The sequence below is a fragment of the Microcaecilia unicolor genome, chromosome 5 (assembly GCF_901765095.1).
Source record: "Microcaecilia unicolor chromosome 5, aMicUni1.1, whole genome shotgun sequence".
Lineage (NCBI taxonomy): Eukaryota > Metazoa > Chordata > Amphibia > Gymnophiona > Siphonopidae > Microcaecilia > Microcaecilia unicolor.
Window position 1 is genome coordinate 328,244,730 of NC_044035.1, and position 22,688 is coordinate 328,267,417.

The following is a 22,688-nucleotide window of genomic DNA, read 5'->3' on the forward strand; positions in this document are numbered from 1 at the left end:
CTGGTAACCACATCTCCAAAAAGATATAGTGGAATTAGAAAAGGTACAGAGAAGGGCAACAAAAATGATAATAGAGTTGGGACAACTTCCCCATGAGGAGAGACTAGAGCATCTAGGGTTCTTCAGCTTGGAAAAAAGAGGGCTGAGGGTAGATATGATAGAGGTCTATAAAATAATGAGTGGAGTTGAGTGGGTAGACGTGAATCGCTTGTTTACTCTTTGCAAATTACTAGGACTAGGGGGCATGCAATGAAGCTACAAAGTAGTGCATTTTAAATGAATTGGAGAAAATCTTTCTTCACTGAACATGCAATTAAACTCTGGAATTCATTGCCAGAGAATGTAGTAAAAACAGTTAGCTCAGTGGGGTTTACAAAAGGTTTGGATATCTTCCTAAAAGTAAAGTCCATAAACCATTATTAAAATGGATTTGGGGAAAATCCGCTGCTTATTTCTAGCATAAGCAGCATAAAATGTATTGCACTGTTCTGGTATCTTGCCAGGTACATAAGTACATAAGCATTGCCACACTGGGACAGACCAAAGGTCCATCAAGCCCAGCATTCCAACAGTGGCCAATCCAGGTCACAAATACCTGGCAAGATCTCAAAAAAGTTCAATACATTTTATGCTGCTAATCCCAGAAATAAGCAGTGAATTTTTTCCAAGTCAATATAATAATGGTCTATGGACTTTTCCTTTAGGAAGCCGTCCAGACCTTTTTAAAACCCTGCTAAGCTAACCACCTTTACCACATTCTCTGAAAAAGAATTCCAGAGTTTAATTACACGTTGAGTGAAGAACAATTTTCACTGATTCGTATTAAATTTACTACTTTGTAGCTTCATCCCATGCCCCCTAGTCCTAGTATTTTTGGAAAGAGTAAACAAACGATTCACATCTACCCGTTCCAGTCCACTCATTATTTTATAGACCTCTATCATATCTCCCCTCAGCTGTCTTTTCTCCAAGCTGAAGAGCCCTAGATGCTTCAGCCTTTCCTCATAGGCAAGTCGTCCCATCCCCTTTATCATTTTTGTTGCCCTTCTCTGTACTTTTTGTAATTCCACTATATCTAAAGTCCCTCCTCTTTGTACTTTCATGCTTTCCAGAACATGTATTTCATTATAGCTGCAATCCACAAGTGTCTATAAACTCTACTTCTCATATGATCTACCTTTATGTTACCCTTGCAACAGGTCTTTCTTTTCATCTCTTGTATGCCCTTCTTCCTTCATATGTAATAGTGGTTGACTGTAGTTCGGTGTGAAAGGGATCACTTTTATAAAGTGTATGTCGCCTCTGTTGATTATACTTTGCAGCTTTAGGCTGACAGTTATTTTTTGACTATATAGTCTTTATGTAGTTGTAAAATTCCTACTGCCACTGAATAAGGAATGATTATTCAATAAAAAAAAAAAACATGCTAAACTATGATGGATAAAGAAGTTTATTGTAGCTTTCTTTACAGATTTCTTTTCTGAGTCCAATTGAAGCCACATGAAAGGAATAGTTACTAATGTGTGCCAGTGGTGTAGCTGCAGGTGGGCCTGGGTGGGCTGTGGCCCACCCAATTTGTATTCAGGCCCACCCAAAATTGTGGCTCTCTTGCTATGGCTGGTGGGAATCCTCACATCCCACAGCTAAAGATTTCCTCTCGTCAGGCAGCCAATGCTCTTCCAAACAGCAGCTGGCACCATACACCGGCCCCTCTGCACATGCTCAGTTTTCACCAGGCGGAAGCACTGAGCATGTATGGACTTCTGGCAGCAGCGTCAGCTCAAGTCAAGTGCTGCCAGCTGCTGTTTGGAAGAGCACTGGCTGCCCAAGGAGGAGGGAATCTTCAGCTGGTGCAATCTGGGGATCCACACCAGCTCAGGTATTTAATATTTTCTGTTTGAAGGTAGGAGGAAAGCAGGGGGTAGGAGGGGGGCCAGGAGGGTTTGAATTCTGTGCCCATCCATTTTGGGCTCAGGCCCACCCAAAACTGGCTGTCTGGCTACGCCCCTCGTGTGCTACCAGTTTTACATGATGTCACACTTAGTACTGTGAAGAGTGCAGTGCCAGGGAAATGAGAAGTCCTCTGATAGTTGCTTGCCTTTGCCAGTTAGTCAGGGTTGACCTCCAATCCTTAGTTCTCTCAGTAAAAAGTCCAACAATTTTAAATCCTCCTCTTTTGGACAAAGGCCTGTTACAATGTTTGAATGTTCTTTAGTATTTGAAAATTCAGATCCAGTTCCCAGTAGTACTGAGCACTTCTCCCAGTGTTCACAGTCTCCACAGTTTAAACTTTTATCTGCCTCCAAAGTGAATTGGTCAGAACAGAGTTGCTTTACAACAAACCCCTGCCAGACAAAGTTTAGTTACCAAAAAATAAATCCCGAGAGACAAACAATATGAATCCAGAAAAATCAAAAAATAGTCAATCTCAATATAAAGAAAGTGTAGAGATGTCTAGAGAATAACACAATCCTGTGGCACTTTCATTGAAAAAGGGCTTAAGGAGGATTCAGTATAAGCTGTTCCCACAGCTGAGATTAATTTTCAGTGAGTTAAGTTGAAAAATGGCTCTCTTGAAAGCTCTATACATCATTTATACTCCTTATTTTGGATCCCTTTAATTTTATTTCTTTTTCTTTTTATATATATTCCGAACACATGAAAACCTAATGTATGTTACATATCTAAACAGGAATGTGAAAACTTCAGTAGAAATCTATATACACTCTTTTCCCCAAATCCTTTGACTGAAAAAGCTAATCGTATGTCCATGCAAAATATGCAGTACAAAAAAGCACCAGAAAGTCAAAGAACAGAAAGGAGCAAATTTATCTAAACTTGTATTTTTCCTCACTTTTTCCACTGTCTTTTCCAAATGGTCAAAAAGAATCCCTGTTTCAAAATATCTTCCTCAGGGACGCCAGTGCTACTTTGCCCAGGCCTGTCAAACATTGGGGCTGGAAGTCCATGGAACCCCTGGAGTTTCTCCCTTATATGGTAGGGAAGCCCTACCCAGTGCATCCCAGGAAGCACTGGGCAGAGCAGGGTACCACCATTTTGAAAGTGGTGCTGAAGAGGAGGGAGTGTGCTACACCCTCCTCTACCACAGAGGTACAAGGGGAGCAGGTTGGCTGCTAGACTACCAGGCAGGTGGGGGGGGGGGGGGGGTTAGGTTGGCAGCCCATTTGGGCCATCAGAGATGTTTTTTTAGGATGTGTGTGTTGTGGGGGGGGGAGGGTTAGGGGGCTGGAGATCCTCTGGATCTCCAGCACCCTGGGCTCTTGTGTCGGGGGGACTACAGGTCCACTGAAGCTCCAACCCCCTTGTGTTGCTGTCCTGGGGTAGGTGTGGGGTATTGGGGGGAGCACTAGGCAACCAGGACCTTTCTTTTGGAGGGAGTCCAGGGGTCCCACGAACCTCTAGCCCCTGTGTTTGACAAGTCCAGGCTTTTGACAGCCAAGATCTGTCAAACAAGTGTGGGAGGATTCAGGCACAATCCTCCCTCACAGGACTTCTATGATCAGAGATAATAGCATGCTTAAATTTGCATGCTGTTAGCTCTGATCATAGTGGCGTTAATGCTCCGTGCTGTTCTGGCACTAATCTTAGAGTGCTGTTTGGAACAGCGCAAGGCTTCTGATGATCTGGGTCTAAGTGTTCCTGTATTAAGGAGCCTTTTACTAAGGTGTGTTAATGAAGTTAGCATTCACATTTAGCCCCCCCCCTAACCCCCCCAGACCGAAAAATAATCCCTGGTGGCCCAAGTGGGCTGCTAACCTAACCTCCCACCCACCCTCATGGTCTAGCGGCCAACCCACCCCTGGACCTCTGTGATGGAGGATTGAGTAGTACTCCTTCCTCTTCCAGTGCTGCCTTCAAAATGGCGATGCACTGGGTGGGGCTTCCCTACCATATAAGGAAGTTTGTTTGTTTAACAGAGGGGCCCTTTTACTAAGCCACAGCAAAATTTGAGCTTAGCGTATGCTAATGTGGGAATTTCCCCACACGCTAAGTCCAGATCTAACGTGACAGTATTTTAAGGATTTTTCCAATTTGTAGTCTGTTGCTCTTGGGTGGAGACTATTGTCTGTGTTCCCATGGAAATCCACTAGTCTCCTCCTTCCCTTCAATCTCAGATACAAGGCTGGTGGTTTTCCTCTGGATTCAAATAGGGCTAAGCCTCTCTCCTCCCCCCACCTAGGGAAAAAAGGTTTTTCCTACTGAGTCTCTGTCAGGAAGGGGCTTGAAAGGTTACAGGAAAGCTTTAATTAGTTATACGTGTACTGGATGATTTTTAGCCAGGGCCCACATAACTATCTTAAGCTCCAGCAGCCTGCTGGGCTTAAATTAGCCCCAGATATTTAATGCCGGTGTCCCGACACTGAATATCTGAGGCTAATTCTGCCCATAGCTGTCAGCATTTTCAGAAAAGCTGCCCACCACGGGCTGAATATTACTTTCATAAAAACACTTAAGAAATGGCCTTTTCCTTCTCCCAAGCTTTCGAGACTAAACAATAAAATCAAACAAGATTACCTTATGTTACTGCTACAAGTTCTGCTCACTACGTAAAGAAGGGATTGTTCACATCATAGCTTTGTTATTCTTGTTTGTTTGTTTTTTTTAACCAGTCTGCTGTTTATTCAACTCCAGTCAACTATGAAACAGGCCTTAAACACCCATGTGCTGGTGGTTAATGAAACTGCTCCTGTAGTATTCATAATATGATTATGATGCATCTCTTGCTAGCGGTAAGAGCGCCAGGGTGCCTTGCTCTAACAGCCTTGTACATCACCACATATGGAAACTCCAGAATTACAGAAAGACGCTAAAGGAAGCTATCAGCAAACAAGTGCATCTTTATTTGCCCCTTGTTGACAAATTTCTACTTTACATATATACTAGAAGGACTTGATTCTGTAAGAGGAAAAACCCTTAGATGTAGCCACATATCTTTAAAACTAATTAATGCAGAAACAAGCCATCATTTCCACAATTATTATTTCAGCATTTTAGCAATACAAGTTACAAAAGGGCCCTTTTACGAAGGTGTGTAAAGGCCTACGCATGCCCATCATGCGCCAAATCGGCATTACCACCCGGCTACCGCGTGCCTCATGCGGTAATTCTGATTTTGGCGCATGCAGAAAACACGCGGTCAAAAATATTTTCTATTTTCTACCGTGTGGTGCTTACCTGAGTGGGTGAATGTTGTATGCCTTTTCCCCGGGTAGTGTGTGAGAACTTAACACTAAATTAATAGGTGGCGGTAAAGTCTCAGGCTGAAAATGGACACGTGCTGGTTTTTATTTTGCCGCAAGTCCATTTTCCGGCCTCATTAAAAAAAACAAAAAACTTTTTTTCCAGGACGCTGTAAAAAAACTGGCCCGTCAAGCACCCAAAAGATGTGCTTGCACTGCCGCAGGCCACTTTCTGCTGCCGCTTAGTAAAATATAATTGGTAATGCTGAAAACGTAATTGGTAATACTGAAACTCTGAACACGGTTGCCTCGTCAGATCCTGTCCCATGGGGGATTTTTGAAAACCTGGTTCTTTTTCATGAATGTCTAAAAATGTGTTGATTAAGGAGAAGATACAAATTCCAGGGGGGAATTCTAGAAATGGTGTCCAAAGATAGATGCCGGAAAGATCTGTGCTAAACTAATATTCTATAAAGGCCACTTTGTGCTGAGCACTTTTATAGAATACTAGTTTGATGTGGATTTCGTGCCCTGAGGACTTGGTTTTTCAAGATATCCACAATGAATATGCAAAAGAGAGATCTGCATTCAGAGGAGACAGTACATGCAAATTTATCTCATGCATATTCATTGTGGATATCCTGAAAATCCAACTTGCTATGTGTGCCTTGAGGACTGGGTTCAGAAGCCCTGCCATAGACAAATATAATGATCGGTGGCAGATTACTAATAGTAGATCTGCAATTTTTATTTATTTTCAAAATTTCTACTCTGTATTATCTTTACAATTCTAGGTGGATTAAACATAATAAAAAGAAAGTTCAAGAATCATTTTAATTTAAAACATCATGAAGTTTCTTTATCAAATTCATATATTCAGATTGAAGACCTGTCCAGTTTTATTTTGAGTTCTTATAGTTTTTACCACATTATGATCTAATGATCCAACTGACAGCCTCACAGGCTTCTTGCTTTGAATGCTACCTGAAAAAAGTTTTTGTTATGAGTTTTGCCTCTACATCAAGGTTCTTGTCAAATCCGATTTTTGCCTTCTTTATCATTGCTTTGCATCTAATTTGCCAGTGATTACATTGTGTTCTGTTTTCCTCATTTGGATCCTTTTTCCATTTTAGGAAAGATGATTTATTGGCCATAATAGCTTTTCTCACGTCACCTTGTAAACATGCTGGCTGTCATTTAGTCTTTTCATTTTTTAAATTGGATTTTTATTAAATTACATTCAAATAAAGGACAAAATAAAACCTACTGAAGTAAAAAAAAAAGATGCAATAAAAGCAAATAATATATATAAAAGTAAGCCATAAGCCATATGACAGAGAGAAACAAAACACTGGAAGAACCAAACAAGAAAAAAAGTAATCAAAGGAAATCTTTATAGCCCTTACATATCATCTGCATAAACGTTATACTCCTCAACACTCCCCACCATTCTAAGTCTTGCTTTTATCCAAAAGAAACTTTTCCATATGACTTGGCTCCGTAAAAGTATATATGCCACTCTGATACTGAAGAACACAGTTACAATGAGCCTCAGAAAAAATAGGTAGCTGCTATCTTCAAGGTCCGTTCCTGGGTGGCATGTAATTCATCGGGGGACACAAAACCTTTCTGGCCGCATAACAAGACATTCTTCATCTTAAAAAGTAAGTCCTTCAAGTTAATCCCTCTCAGTGAAGATGGAGACTAAGAGAGTGGATCTTGTGAATTATCTAGAGAGCCAATTAAGGGGGGGATGTTAACAATGTGGGCTACCATTAAGACAAGTATTTTTACCACAAATCATGCTGTTTTAGCATAGGGTCTCATTTTATACAATGATACCCTGTGCCAAGATAGCATGATTTGTAGTAAAATAGCCCATCTTAACAGTAGCCCACATTAATAACTCCCCCCCCCCCCCTCTAGGTTACATTATATGCCTCTTAATGTCAGCTAAAGTGCCCTAATGCACCCTAACTTGTTTTTCCACAGCAGTATTTAGGACACCATCAGTTACATAGCAGTGAGATGTAAAACATGCAAATGCATATAAAGCAGCTCATTACTATGTAAAAACCATAATGAGACTTGCAGTTTGCACCAGTGGACACCTCAAGTAGCGTTATAGGCTGAAAATCATGGTAAAATAACCCCACCTGTACTGTACTGGGAGCACCGGGCCTCAAAACCACAGCACAGTGCTCCTGGGCCTGATCTTAAAGGGGCTACGGGGATGCTGAAACTGAACATGTCCAAGACCGAGCTCATCGTCTTTCCACCAAAACCCACGTCTCCTCTTCCTCCATTGTCTATCTCAGTTGATAACACCCTCATCCTCCCCGTCTCAACTGCCCGCAACCTCGGAGTCACCTTTGACTCCTCCCTCTCCTTCTCTGTGCATATCCAGCAGATTGCCAAGACCTGCCGCTTCTTCCTCTTTATCATCAGCAAAATTCACCCTTTCCTCTCTGAACACACCACCCGAACTCTCATCCATGCTCTCATTACCTCTCGCCTTGACTACTGCAACTTACTCCTCACCGGCCTCCCACTTAGCCATCTATGTATACCCCCTTCAATCTGTTCAGAACTCTGCTGCACGTCTCATATTCCGCCAGAACCGATATACTCATATCACCCCTCTCCTCAGGTCACTTCACTGGCTTCCAATGAGATACCGCATTCAATTCAAGCTTCTCCTTCTTACCTACAAATGCATTCAGTCTGCTGCCCCTCACTACCTCTCTACCCTCATCTCCCCTTATGTTCCCGCTCGTACCCTCCGTTCACAGGACAAATCCCTCCTCTCTGTACCCTTCTCCAACACCGCCAACTCCAGGCTCCGCTCATTCTGCCTCGCCTCACCCTATGCTTGGAAAAACCTTCCTGAGCCCTTACGCCAAGCCCCCTCCCTGCCCATCTTCAAGTCTTTGCTTAAAACCCACCTCTTCAATGCTGCATTCGGCACCTAACTCTCACCGTTCAGTAATCCAGACTGCCCCAATTTGACCACCCCTATCGGACTGTCCGTTCACTTGTCTCTTAGATTGTAAGCTCCTTGAGCAGGGACCGTCTGTCTATGTTAAATTGTACAGCCCTGCGTAACCCTAGTAGCGCTTTAGAAATGTTAAGTAGTAGTAGTAGTATGCTGGAAATATTCCCCATCATGATCCCCCGACCTCCGGTGTTCCTGGGCATATAGCTTGTGAGGTGGCTCATGAACAGTTATTCTTCTACCACAAGATTCAGCAACCTGCAGAACTGATATACCAACAGGTTGCTGAATCCTATGGTAAATCAAGGTGTGGTAATAGCTTGACTTTTACCACACCTTGATAACTTAACTTACTCCTTAAAAAAATTAAGAAACCACAAGTTCTTCGCTTGAAGAGACTGACCTCAGGCTTCACTGATACAGACTCCTTACTCAACAAATCAATCTTCTGATCAAGCTCCTGAAATTTTCTAACAGCTTCAGATTTAAGATTTATATAGTTGAGATACTGTGTCTCGTAGCAGATCTTCAGTTTTTGAAACTATTGTCTAGATGTCTAAAAGTGAAATCTCAGAACTAGAAGGAACTTCTTTCTGGGAATGTTCCCATAATGATATTGTAACTACTATGGTAGGCATCATAGAATTTGCTACCCTTCCAGAAAACCTAGTCCTAGAAGAAATTTCATCCATTACTCCTGGGGAGAGGATGTTCCCAGGGATATTGTGTCAGAGGAGATAGATGCTGTCAGTCATGGATTGGGAGTTCTACTATCAGAACAGTAAGAGAGCAGCCCAGAGGACTCACGGCCATAACATGCTTATTCATAGGACCAACAATTATTAGAGTAGAAAATGCTAAATTTTTAATCTTCCTCTTGTCCAGTCCAAACCCTCTGGAGTAGATTGTGGCAGTCTCAAAGTTCTAATAGTTCCACAAGATCTTCACCAAGCCCAAAGTGGCTCTGAAATAACTGCAAAAGAGCAAGGCATGCCCCTTTGGGCATGCACCTGCAGCCATGAACTGCAAAAAAAGACCTTGCTTTTGTGCTGGCATTGCTTTCTGACTTCATCACTACTCCCAATGGAACCACCCGATGGCAATCAGAAGGACCAACTCCACCTTTCTATCTCCAGCTGTGACAGATACTGCTCCTTCCTTCGCCCCCTTCTTTTTTTTTCAAATACATGAAATACATCTGATCTGGGCTCCCAAGATAGTATTTTTTAAGGTTCTAGGTCAGTTCCCACCTAGATAATTCCCACCGGACAGTTCCCACTCACCAATTCCCATCTGGAAAATTGCCACCTAGGTCAATTACCACTGAACCAATTCCTACTGCTCTAGGTAGGACAATTCACACCCATAACATTCATGAAACAACATGGTCTGGAATATATCTCCTTCCCTTTTCCCTTCCAGACAAGCAGACCTTTGGATCTGGCCAGGAACAGATCATTGTAGACTTTAGCAAGGGCTGGCGGTGAACAGAACATTCAAGTAGCTTGAATAAGAAAGGAAGGAGGGAGATGGGATGATAGTTGGAAGGGCAGGTAGGGTCCAATGAAGGTTTTTGAAGAGTGGTGTAAATACGGCATGTTTGAAGGCATCAGGAACAGTTGCAGTGAAAAATGAAATATTGAGGATATGACAGATAGAAGGGATGAAAGTAGAAGCAATAGTGCTGAGTAGATGGGTAGGAATAGGATCATCTGTGAACAATGAAAATGTATGCATGTGATCTCATTCTCCACATCTGAAACAGGTGGGAGAGTACACTTCGTGTGGCCGGGAAAAAGGGCTGTGGTATATTCTTGGGGATGAGGGCTTCCCTTGTTCTGGCCCCTTCCTTGGTGATCCTAGGCTGGAGAGAGGTCTCAGATCCCTTGGAGTACCGGTCCAGTTATATCTCTCTTCCTTTCAGGATTTCCAGGTTGTTTCTTCTCTTTTGTAGGGTTCTGTGTCTGGCTGTGCCTTGAAAAAGGCTTCAGTGATTTCTAATGCACTCTCTGGGGTCAATTTGGGGTGCTGCTGTACCCATTGCTTCATAGGTAGGAACTATTCCATGAGGATGACTGTTGAGATCTCCAGACCTGTCTTTTCTTTCGGTTGCAGCCATCTCCAGGTGACCTCCTTGAGTTGGTAGAAGAAAATTTGGGGGGGTTTCTTTAGCTTGCAGGGATCCCTTCTAGAACCACTGGCAATAGGCCTCTGGGGTGAGGCCCGCCCTCTCCAAGATGGCTGCTTTCATTCAGGGCCATGCCTAGGGTCTCTGGTGCCCCCCTGCAGACTATCAGTTGGCGCCCCCCCCCCCCTCTGTCTAGCAGAGCAGGAACAGAAGGGCGCAGGCAAGTAAGCCAAACCTCAGGAAAAAATAGCACTGTATGTATCCCTCATTGATAAGTCTCTGACTCTAAAGTTTAGCAATTTCATTAAAGCAAAATGTATTTTCATAACACTTCAAAGATTTCCAACTCAAAATAGGAATGCTAATTCAAAATGTGAACAAAGTCCTCTTAGTTTCCAAAGATTCTTTTTCTAATCTCCTTTGCACCAAAGGATATAATTCAGATCAAACATTTATCTCTGATCAACTATCTCACATCAAATATTTATTTCAGATCAAATATTAAGGTTTCCTTGCTTACAGTCACTTAAATCTACCTAGCCTTTATATAGCTTATAGGATTTAAACACTTAAACTGAAATTCACCCTTTTCTATTCTTCATAAACTTCAAGTAATCCTGAAATATTCAGATCCTTTTCTCACTAGAGATACCTCAAACTTCAATCTCCACCAACCTCTTTTCATTCATATTTTCTCATTTACCACATAATCAGGCACTCTTTTATAATTTCAGTCAACACACACAGGAACTCACAGCTGCATGTCTCTCTTGGCCAAACCCACGGTCAGTTACTGTCTCACTCTGTTCCCTTCCTGGCAGATTACTAACAGAAGCTGATCATCCAATCAGTGAGCTCTATTTGAATAAAGATTAACATACAGACACTGTAATGGGAAGTTTTAGTCAAAAACACTAGATAAACCCTTCGTTTTTGGATAAAACTTCACACTTTTGATCAGAGCCATGACCTAACATTAAGGCTGTAAACATTTCCATCATTTTTTTATCCTTAAATATGCAAATGAGAACTTCCCAAAAATGGACTAATTTGCATATGATTTAAACAAATCTGAGCATATGACAACCAAGTGCAGACTCCCAGCACCTGAATTCTGCAATTAGATTTAATGCAAATACTTTTAAAACTTATTTTTAGCACTTTTAAAATTTCAGGTTCTCTTTAATTTGAATGCTGTTCAAGCTCTGAAGCTCACCCTGAGTGAGGAGTTATCCCCAAACCAAAGCATATATAGCAATCTGGTTGCATTCTCTCAAATAACTTGAAGAGCCTGCCTACCTCAGTGAATTCTGCTGCATTGCTTTCACTGCCGTTGCTTTCACTTCCAGGATCACAACTTCAGGTGAAAGATTTTGCAAGTGAGCGGAAGGCAGGGACGGCAGGGCAGTGGCGCCCCTCGAAGGCAGGCACCCCCCTGCCTTGCTTACCCCGCTTACCGCATCGGCATGACCCTGCTTTCATTTCTGTATAGGTGGCCGTCCCATCAGGGTTAACATCTTGGAATGCTGTCTGACTGCTACTGGTCAGTAGATTCCTCAGATAGGCTATCCACAACACCTCTGGCGATCCTCTTGAAATTGATCAAAAAATAGTCTGGGTCATCTTTCGGCACCATTTTCTTTAATATGGAAACTGGTGGGGTCGCTGACAGGCTAGGTGCCTGGGCAGATGTACTAGCTTGGGCCTGCTAGTATATCTGTTGTTGCTCTGATCTTCTACAACACTTGTTGCTGTATTCGTTGTTGCTTTTGTTTCTGCTGCTGCTGTTGCCGTTGCAGGATCTCCTGCTGTCACTGCTAGCCCTTCATCAAGGCCTAGAACAGCCCCTCCATATTATTGCTGTAAACAGCCGGACTGCGCAGTACACCCAAAAATAAATTAAAAGCCTGCCTGTTTGGCACTAGCTATATGTCCCCCCCTAACTAGGACTAGGTTAACTCCTTTTGCCTGCTGTCTCAGCATCATCTTGTCGATAGGCCCTGAGCCCTGGGGTTCATGGATCCAGCTTCCTTAGGCAGGACAAGCTCCAGATCCCATCACTGCCACCAGATGTGACACTTCAAGTAGGATTGTGCATGGGCTGGTGAAATAATACAGCTGGACAAAGGAATAAAACAAAAAATAAGTATTTATTCAAGTGAAACTTCAGGCCTGTTTCTTTTACAGGACCTGAGACATAGGTAGTGAAATTTCAGTCCAATATATTCATTCTTAGCAGCTTCTGATGGTAGGCCAAGCACAGTCCGACTGCCGGGGTTGCTATGCCCCAAACACAGCAGATAAGTCCTCAGTTCTCCACCGAGGTTCAAGTCTGGCTCTAGCCAGACCTCAAAGCAAAACTTATGTTCAATCTGATAAATCAAATGGCTTATGTCAGCCAGGTCACAATTATGGAACAGTACATTCCATGACATATGCTGGGGATTCAAATCTTATCTCCCTGGGCCTCCTTATCCTCAGCCTGTCTTCTATACTCCTAGGTATGGGATCTGTTCCTCTCAGCTCATCTCCTCCTTGGGTGGGTGTCGTGTTCTTAAGGTGGTCTAGGCTATTGGAGGAACTTCTCTTAAGGAAGAGGTGCAGTGTTCTGTAGACTCCACTCACTATAGGCACCGACTCTGTGGGTGCTGTGGTGGTCGAGCACCCCCAATATTTTGGGGCCTGACATAGGTGGCAGTGGCACGGAAAGTACAATGCTCCACCAGAGGACTCCAGATTCAGTTTCTCAAAGCTGGCAGCTCTCCTGCTCCCCACAGTTCACTGGTGCTATTAACTACCTTGATCAGTGCCAATCACTACGGTGATTAAAAGGCACTGCCTTGGGATCTTGTTCTTTGCTATGACGTGTCCTGCCTCCTCTGATGCAGCTTCCTGTTCCACATGGGCAGCAATCACAGGGAAGATCGAGACCCAGAGGCAGCATCTTTCAATTGCTGGTGCTGCTATGCCTTTACCATCAGCAGCGATCAAGGTAGTTAGCACTTAGCAGCGCCAGTGAGCAGGGGGTAGAGGGAGAGAAATGATAGATCTGTGGGGACCAGAGGAAGGAAGAGAGAGGTGTTGTTCTGCTGAACTAGGAGAGGGGAAAGGAGAGGGAGGGAGGGACAGACAGGCAAGAAGAGGTGCTGGACAGAGAGTGAGAGGGATAGATGATGGACTAGTTTCGGGGGGGGGGGGGGGGGAAGACAGACAGACAGACAGACAGACTGGGGGGGGGGAGAATAAATGGGGAAAGAAGATGCTGGATGGAAGAGAGGGGAAGAGGAAGGTAAACAACAGGGACACAGAGGGGAGATGTTAGATGGAGAAGAATGCAGGAGAAGGATGGTGGACATGGAGCAAGAAGAAATGTCAAATGGATAGACCACAGTAAAGACAAGAAAACAGGTGCAGAAAAGAGACACTGGGACCACAGGGAACAGAAAAATAAAATGCTCAGACAACAAAGATAGAATAAAGTATTTTTATTCTGAATTTATTAATTGAAATATTTAAGCTTTTAGAAATGCACTTTTCTGATATTTTGCATTTTAGTTTAAATTTCTCTAGTATTTCTGTATGCCGAGTCTGACTTCTTGAGGATTCCAGTTCAGTTTTTTTGCCTTCATATTGATCTCTTGTCCCTTGTTATATATTTGTTGTGTCATGTGTTTTTCATGTGTGACCACGGTGCGATATTCTACTAGAATGTAGCATCTGTGTAGAGATCTTGTTTTAGGGCCCAGTATAGTAATCCACGGTAGGCCACTGCCTTCTGAGTTTGTTTGTGCTCATTTGTGTATAGCGTAAAGATGTCTTAACAAGGTGTGGTTTGGATTTGAAAAAAACAAAAAGCAGGGGACAGTGACTTGATGGTGTAGTAATGTCTCAGGAATGGTGTGCAAGCTAAAGTTTGGGAAATGGAGCCTCATGTTCTTTGAATGAAGTCTAAGACTATTTCGTTTTTGGTGGTGGCCGGCAGAGGGAGAATATTGGGTTGTGCTCAGCACCCCCCAATCATTTTGAAAAGTTGACTCCTATGCCCCTCACACCATATTAAACACAATGCATTTCAGGGGGTTTAGTGGTACTATTATGTCACAGCTTGAAAAGACTTGGATGCATCAACAGCACAATGTGAAAGATTAACAAATGGCATCATACTTAACCTTACACCTCTTAGACTTCAAGTTCAGACCTCATACTTGCCTGGAGTGATGGAAATATATCTGGTATGACAGATAATAATTGTATGAAAAAAAAGAAATTGGATTAGATGGTCTTAGCTCTGCTCTCACTTTTTCAAGACTGCACATCAACAAACCATACTGACCTGCCACTAATTTGACAGCAGTAGCTGTGAAAAGCTTCATAAAATCAAAGTAAAGCACAAGAACTGATGCCAGCTGAACATAGGATTACCTTGAAAAGACTAAGGGTGGGCCAGATTTAAGCCTTAAGCAAACGTTCTGAAGCACTTTTATGTACATTTAAGCTTGTGTAATTTTTTTTTATCATTTTTTCCTCTATGGGAAATTTATGCCTTGGGCGAAAAATATGTTATTTCAAAATAGTGGAAGCAAACTAGCTTGGGGATTTTTTTTTTTTTTTTTTTTTTTACTGAATTTTATATTATGTACATCTTGTAAGGATTTCTATAAAATGATAAGCACACTTCAAAGAATGGGTGTTTCTTTTGCAGTTTTGGAAGAATAAATATTGTAATGAGGTTTAATCTTTGCTTATCTTAGTAAACAGGATTTTGCATTATTTGTATTTGGGAGATGATATATTTTAGGAATTTGAAAGACCAATATTTCAGTTCAGCTCTTCTTAAATTTGTCTTATAGTACATTAAAGTCAATGGGTCAAGCAATTTTGCATCTGGCAATGGGGTTTTCTATCTATTTTTATTGAAGCTATCTTAAACCTTGCTGGCAGGTACCTGTCACAGAGACAATAGCACTCCAAGACAGTCAAAAATGAAAAGTGGTAGTAGTTTATTGTTTATTCATGCTTTCTATACCACTTTGATTGACTACCTGATTGATCTTCCGCATAGGCGCCGGTATAAGAGGCTTGGGGAGGCTAAGCCTCCCCAGCCCAACCGCTGCCCCCACCCCTTGAGCTGCAGACTTCCCAGTCTGCCCTCAGCTGCCATTTCCTGCCTTCTTCCAGCCCCATCGATCCCCTGACCCCCGCTCCCCCCGTCGCCGTCGTCAATCATCTGACTTCAGCCCAATGGCCCTCTCCCGTCCTGCCCTCGCCCTACCTTAAAATAGTGTAATCCTCCTCGAGTGGGCGGCGCCAGCATTCCAAGCAGCAGCAGGCTCCAGCGTTCCCTCGCATGGCTCCGCCCTTGCGGAAACACGTCAGAAGAGGGTGGAGCCATGCAAGGGAACACTGGAGCCTGCTGCTGCTTGCAATGCCGGTGCCGCCCGCTCGAGGAGAATTACACTATTTTAAGGTAGGGCGAGGGCAGGACGAGCACGAGGGCTATCGGGCAGACGTCAGATGATTGATGACGGCGACGGGGGGGGGAGCGGGGGTTGGGGGATTGGTGGAGAGGGAGCTGGAAGAAGGCAGGAAATGGCTGGCAGAAGGGAGATGGGCTGCTGGATGGAGGGGAGGGCAGGGGGAGAGGAGGGTTGCTGGACATGGGAGGATGGCGGGGAGGGCAGGGGAGAGGAGGGTTGCTGGACATGGGTGGATGGAGGGGAGAGGAGGGTTGCTGGTGCTGGACATGGGTGAATGGAGGGGAGGGGAGAGGAGTGTTGCTGGACATGGGAGGATGGCGGGGAGGGCAGGGGAGAGGAGGGTTGCTGGACATGGGTGGATGGAGGGGAGAGGAGGGTTGCTGGTGCTGGACATGGGTGAATGGAGGAGAGGGAAGAGTGGGGAAGGAGATGAGATGAGGGAAAAGGAAGAGAGAAAAACTGCACATGGAGGAAAAATATAGGCAGAAGCTGAGGACCAGAAATGAAGAAGAAAGGAGGAAAGGAAAGAAATAAATGAAAAGGAAGCCCTGGAAACGGAGTTAAGAGGACAGATAGCAGCAGAATCCAAGCCCCAATCCAAACCAGGACATTACACAGAAAAAAATCAAACCCATGGTTCACCGAAAAGCTGAAAAAGCTTAAAACACAAGTCAGGAAACTAAAACGTGCATGGAACAAAAAAAGAGACGAACAAACACTAAATGCCTGGAAACTACTTCGGAGGAAATACAAATATACCATAAAACAGACCAAAAGACTACACTACAAGAGAATAATAGGACCAAACTACAAAGATACACACAAACTCTTCCACCTCGTGAACAAACTGCTAGACACCACACAGTCACAAACAACAACAAAGATATACCTGATGTTGACAACCTTGCGAAATACTTCAAGGAGAAAATTATACAATTAAGACTCCAAATACCTGCCAGCCCTATTGAATACGCCACACTCCTAGATTGTCTAGACCCAGAAGACGATATATACCCAGCAGACAGAACTTGGATCGAATTCGAACTACTATCAGAAGACCGTATCTCTGAAACACTTAGAAGATATGCCAAATCCCACTGCAAACTAGACACATGCCCAAGTAACCTCATGAAATCAGCTCCTCAAGAATTCATAATAGACCTAACAAACCACGTAAACTTCATGCTACAAAACGGACTTTTCCCAAAAGAAAAAGGAAAAATTCTACTCACCCCTATACCCAAAGACACAAAGAAAAGCGCAAGGGAAATAACCAACTACAGACCAGTAGCATCCATACCACTAATAACCAAAATAACCGAAGGAGTGGTAACTAAACAACTCACTAACTATTTAAACAAATACTCAATACTGCATGATGCCCAATCAGGATTCCGATCGAATCACAGCACAGAAACAGTATTAATCACCCTCATGTCTAAATTCAAACAAATGATTGCAACAGGTAACAATATACTCCTCCTACAATTTGACATGTCTAGTGCCTTCGACATGGTAGACCACGGAATCCTATTACACATACTTGAATATTTTGGTATGGGAGGAAATGTCCTAAACTGGTTCAAGGGGTTCTTAACCCAACGTTCATACCAAGTCACATCAAACTCAGCCACGTCTGCTGCATGGACACCTGAATGTGAAGTACCACAAGGATCGCCTCTCTCACCAACCATCTTCAACCTAATGATGACCCCCTTGGCAAAACTCCTATCAAACCATAACCTCAACCCATATATCTACGCCGACGATGTAACAGTATACATCCCTTTCAAACAAGACATCAAAGAAATCTTCAATGAAATCAACCAAAGTCTACGTATCATGAACATCTGGGCAGATACATTCCGTTTGAAACTAAACGCAGAAAAAACTCAATGCCTGATACTTACCTCCCAATACAACACGAATGAATTCACCGCTATAAATACACCTAACCTAAACCTTCCAATCTCAGAAATGCTAAAAATCCTTGGAGTTACTATTGACCGCCACCTAACACTCGAAACCCATGCAAACAACACAACCAAAAAGATGTTCTACTGCATGTGGAAACTGAAAAGAATAAGACAATTCTTCCCAAGATCCGTCTTCCGCAGCCTAGTACAATCACTCGTACTCAGCCATCTGGATTACTGCAACTCACTGTACGCAGGCTGCAAAGAGCAAATCCTGAGGAAACTTCAAAAAGCCCAGAATACAGCAGCCAGACTTATCTTCGGACTACCAAAATATGAAAGTGCAAAACCCTTGCGAAAGAAGCTACACTGGCTCCCACTCAAAGAATGCATTACTTTCAAAGTATGCACATTAGTCCACAAAATCATTCACGGCGAAGCCCCAGCCTACATGTCTGAATTAATAGACTTACCACCCAGAAACGCTAAAAGATCACCCCGAACGTTCCTCAACCTCCACTTCCCTAAGTGCAAGGGCCTGAAATACAAGACGTTACACGCAACGACCTTTTCTTACATGAGCACGCAGTACTGGAACAAACTGCCGCGGAACCTGAAAACAATCTATGAACAAACCAACTTCCGCAAGTCATTGAAGACACATCTTTTTGAGAAAATTTATGGAAAGAACCAAAACACATAAAGCTCACACTCACTGTTCAATAATACATTAATACATCCATTTATGAACTCTCAACCCTTAATCTCACCACACTCATACCTCTACTCACAGAAAAATGTACACCATATACTTCATATAGCACCTCTAATTTCCTGTTCTCTCCTTCCACTGTCTCATTGTTCTTCTCAATTGATTGATTCCTTAATGATTTTGATTTCATCTCGTCAACTCTTCACAATGTAATCCATAACCTGAATTGTAACAAATTGTATTTCCACTATTCATAATGTATTGTAAGCCACACTGAGCCCGCAAAAAGGTGGGAAAATGTGGGATACAAATGCAATAAATAAATAAATAAATACTGGGCCAGCATGATCAGAAAAACAAAGTCACCAGACAACAAAGGTAGAAAAGATAATTTATTTTCATTATAGTGCTTGGAATATGTCCACTTTGAGAATCAGGTGCTCAACATTAAATGTTTATATTTATTTACTTATGTATGGCATTTTATCCCACATTAAACATGAATTAGGATGTTTTGTGGCTCTACATGAGAATTGTGATATTATGATCCTTGTTTCATATTGTTGACGGTCTGCATTTTCCGTAAGGGTGGTATATTGGTGTATTAGGTTCTCCCCAGTGTAATATGTATGGTACAGTAAGGTTCTGAGTGTGTTTTTGCACAAAGTTGTGCATAGTGTTTTGTAGTTACAATTGTGGTTAGTATATGCTTTGAGCAACCACTTCATTCTTTGACATATGATACATATCTAATATCTAAATTTAATAAAAGGTAGTAATTGTGACTTTTTATTTATTTATTTTTTCTGTGTGTTATCAGACAATTATGGATTTAAGTTCCACCCCTGGCCCCACCCCTAACCCCGCCCCCTTTAGCCTCCCCAAACTGTTGGGCCACCAACCGCCTATGATCTTCCGCCACGGAATGCCACGCCTGCAGCTCGTTCATATCTCCAACTGCACTTCCTGAACTGCAAGGGCGTCAAATATAAGTTGATTTTTCACTTCTTATTTCCGCTACTGGAGTCCTAAATACTGGAATGCTCTTCCGCAGCACCTCAAAACGCAAATGGACCACATCCTCTTCAAGAAATTGCTAAAAACCCACTTCTTTGCTAAAACGTACTCCCCTAATTACTCAGCTGATTGATATTCCCAACGTGTCCCCCAACCTGCTTAGTTTCTACTGTTAGCAACTGCCCCTCTTCTTTATTCTTTGTCAACTTTACACTGTTTTCTATATTGTAAATTTTCCTAATTTTCCTGTAAGCCACATTGTGCCTGCATGTGTGGGAAAATGTGGGATACAAATGAACCACAAATAAATAAATAAATAAATAAATACACAGGACTAAGCAGTGTATATACTAAAAAATACAAAGAGAAAAGGAAAAGAACTATGGTGCCTATACACTAAGCCGGGAAGGTGCCTACGCGTACCCAACATGCGCCATTTTGGAACTACCACCCGGCTACTGCGTGGCCCAGGAGGTAATTTCATTTTTTACGCGTGGTGCTAACCGGATGGTAATCAGCATTGTACGCCTGCTGACGATTACCGTGTGAGACCTTACCACTAAGTGAATGGTTGGTGGTAAGGTCTCAGGCCCAAAATGGATGTGCACCAATTTTCATTTTGCCGCGCATCCATTTTTGGCCCCCAAAAGAGGCCTTTTTGGCAGGTGCGCTGAAACATGGACCTGCGCGCGCCCAATACACGCATCTACACCAGCGCAGGCCACATTTGGCGCACCTTAGTAAAAGGACCCCTATATTTTCTGATAGGAAAGTGTAAACGGTCACACAGAGTTGACATAAACAACAGAAGCAGAGGAGGGGAAGGGAGGGGAGAGGAGTTTTCTCTTTTTTTAATTTGTTTTTGTGAGATAGCTATAGGAGCACACTAGAAACAAGAACATAAGAGTATAAGAAAAGCCATGGTGAGTTAGATCAAGGTTAATCAAGCCCTGCATCCTGTGCCCAAAAATATCAAGTTGGGTCAGAAGCACTCTGAAGATCCCCAAAAGTAGATCCAATTTCAAATAGTTCATGTCAAAATACAAGCAATGGCTTTCCCAAGTTTACCTGGCTAATAACTTATTATGGGTGTTTCCTTTTGTCCATACCTCTTTTCAATGCCACTGTACAGGGGTTCAGTTTCCAAGCACTTAGACTCACAAAGTTGCATAGGCTACTATGGAATTTTGTAAGTCTATGTGCTTTGAAAATATGCCTCCATGTTAATAATGTTGTCCACATTCTCTGGCAACAGAAGCCACGGTCTAACTGTGTGTAGCGCTTCTATTCATAGGTGTTAGTAAATAATACGTTCAGGTGTTTATTTCCTAGCTCTCCTTTGTAAGCAGGGCCCTTAATCTTATACTTCGAAATGAAGGTATGTATAAATACAATTGCTTTGTGCATCTCAGGGTTCTGAAAGGCTGATACATATGCAAATTTGCTGCTAATATTTCTGAAACATTACCAGTTAAGATCTTAAAAACTATGAGCAAGATTTTGAATTTAATACGATACTTCAAAGCTGGTGAGGCCCTGCATAAACCTTGGAGCTGGGACCCTTTCTCCACCAAGGCCCCCCCCCCTCCCCATCTTCCCCCCCTCCCCTTCACCGTAATAACTCTCTTGAAACCATTGTTGGGAAAACTTAGGCCGCAGCTTACTTTATTAACAATTCAAATTAGTTAACTTGTACAACTTATCATCCCCCCTTCACCCGAGCTACGTGGGTCCGGCCATGCCATAAGCCTGGACCCCCCCCCCCCCCCCCCATCCGCCGATCGCCCTGTCAGCAAATTGGCACTCTCGTCTAAGCCCCGCCCTCGCAGCAGGGGCCGACTCTGTGTGGATCTCCACACTTGTCTCCCGGGTCACCCGACCCGCCTTCCATGCTCCGGCTCAGCCCCCCCATGAGCCATGTCTTTTGTAGCTCGGGATTTCGTTCTTTATTTTTGCCGCTGCGACATCACCTCAACCTGAAAAACAAAAGACACACACATCCCCCTACAGCACATCCCCCTACCCCCTGTCACCTGAGGGCGGGTGGGTGGGAAACAGCCTCCGCGGATCACCAGCACCCTGGTATCCGACGTCTCACTCCTCCCTTTATGTCCTCGTCCAGCCCCGCCCCCTTCCACCTTCCCAGCCAATCAGCAGCCTGCCCTGCCCCAGAAACCGAGTGCATTCTTTGTCTTAGCCAATCCGAGCTGGCTGCTCTCCCGCATGACCCCTCTCCCTCCCAGCATGCCCATCGCTGGCTCGAACGGGCCCAGCCCGCGTTTAACTGGGCCCTTCGAGACCAGCTCTCGGGCCTCTCATAAACCTTGGAGCTGGGACCCGTTCTCCACCAAGCCCCCCCCCCTCCCCATCTTCCCCCCCCCTCCCCTTCACCGTAATAACTCTCTTGAAACCATTGTTGGGAAAATTTAGGCCGCAGCTTACTTTATTAACAATTCAAATTAGTTAACTTGTACAACTTATCATCCCCCCTTCACCCGAGTTACGTGGGTCCGGCCATGCCATAAGCCTGGACCCCCCCCCCCCCATCCGTCGATCGCCCTGTCAGCAAATCGGCACTCTCGTCTAAGCCCCGCCCTCGCAGCAGGGGCCGACTCTGTGTGGACCTCCACAGTTGTCTCCCGGGTCACCCGACCCGCCTTCCATGCTCCGGCTCAGCCCCCCCATGAGCCATGTCTTTTGTAGCTCGGGTTTTCGTTCTTTATTTTTGCCACAAGAGGAGGGTCTTGCACCTGCAAGACTCTCCTCTCCCCCCAAAGAAGCTGCGGCCTACCTCATTGTTGACCCTAAATGAACTCTAAACACTCTTGTATGTCCAACAAAAACAAATCTAGTCCCACATCATACAAATGGACTCGATCCCTGGCAAATAGCCCCACACACGATGTATCCACCCAATCATGCTTTATTTGATACCCCCCCCCCTGGCCGTAACCCAAAGACCCACCTGCCGATTTATCTTGCTTAGCCCGCGCCGCCATTTGCGGGCTGGCAGGCAAGCGGGCCTGGGTATTATATCTGATCAAATCAGTTTGGTATCCGGATACCACATCATGACCAGGCGCAAGTCATCCTTCACCATGTCGATCAGTCGCTTGCCTGTCAAACTATCCACATCGTTGCCTCCCAAATGAATCAGCAATATCCGTAGAGATCGCTGTCTTCCTCGCACCCGATACAGCAAGGACACCAGCTGCCTCCACCTCATTCCGCGCTCGCCCCAC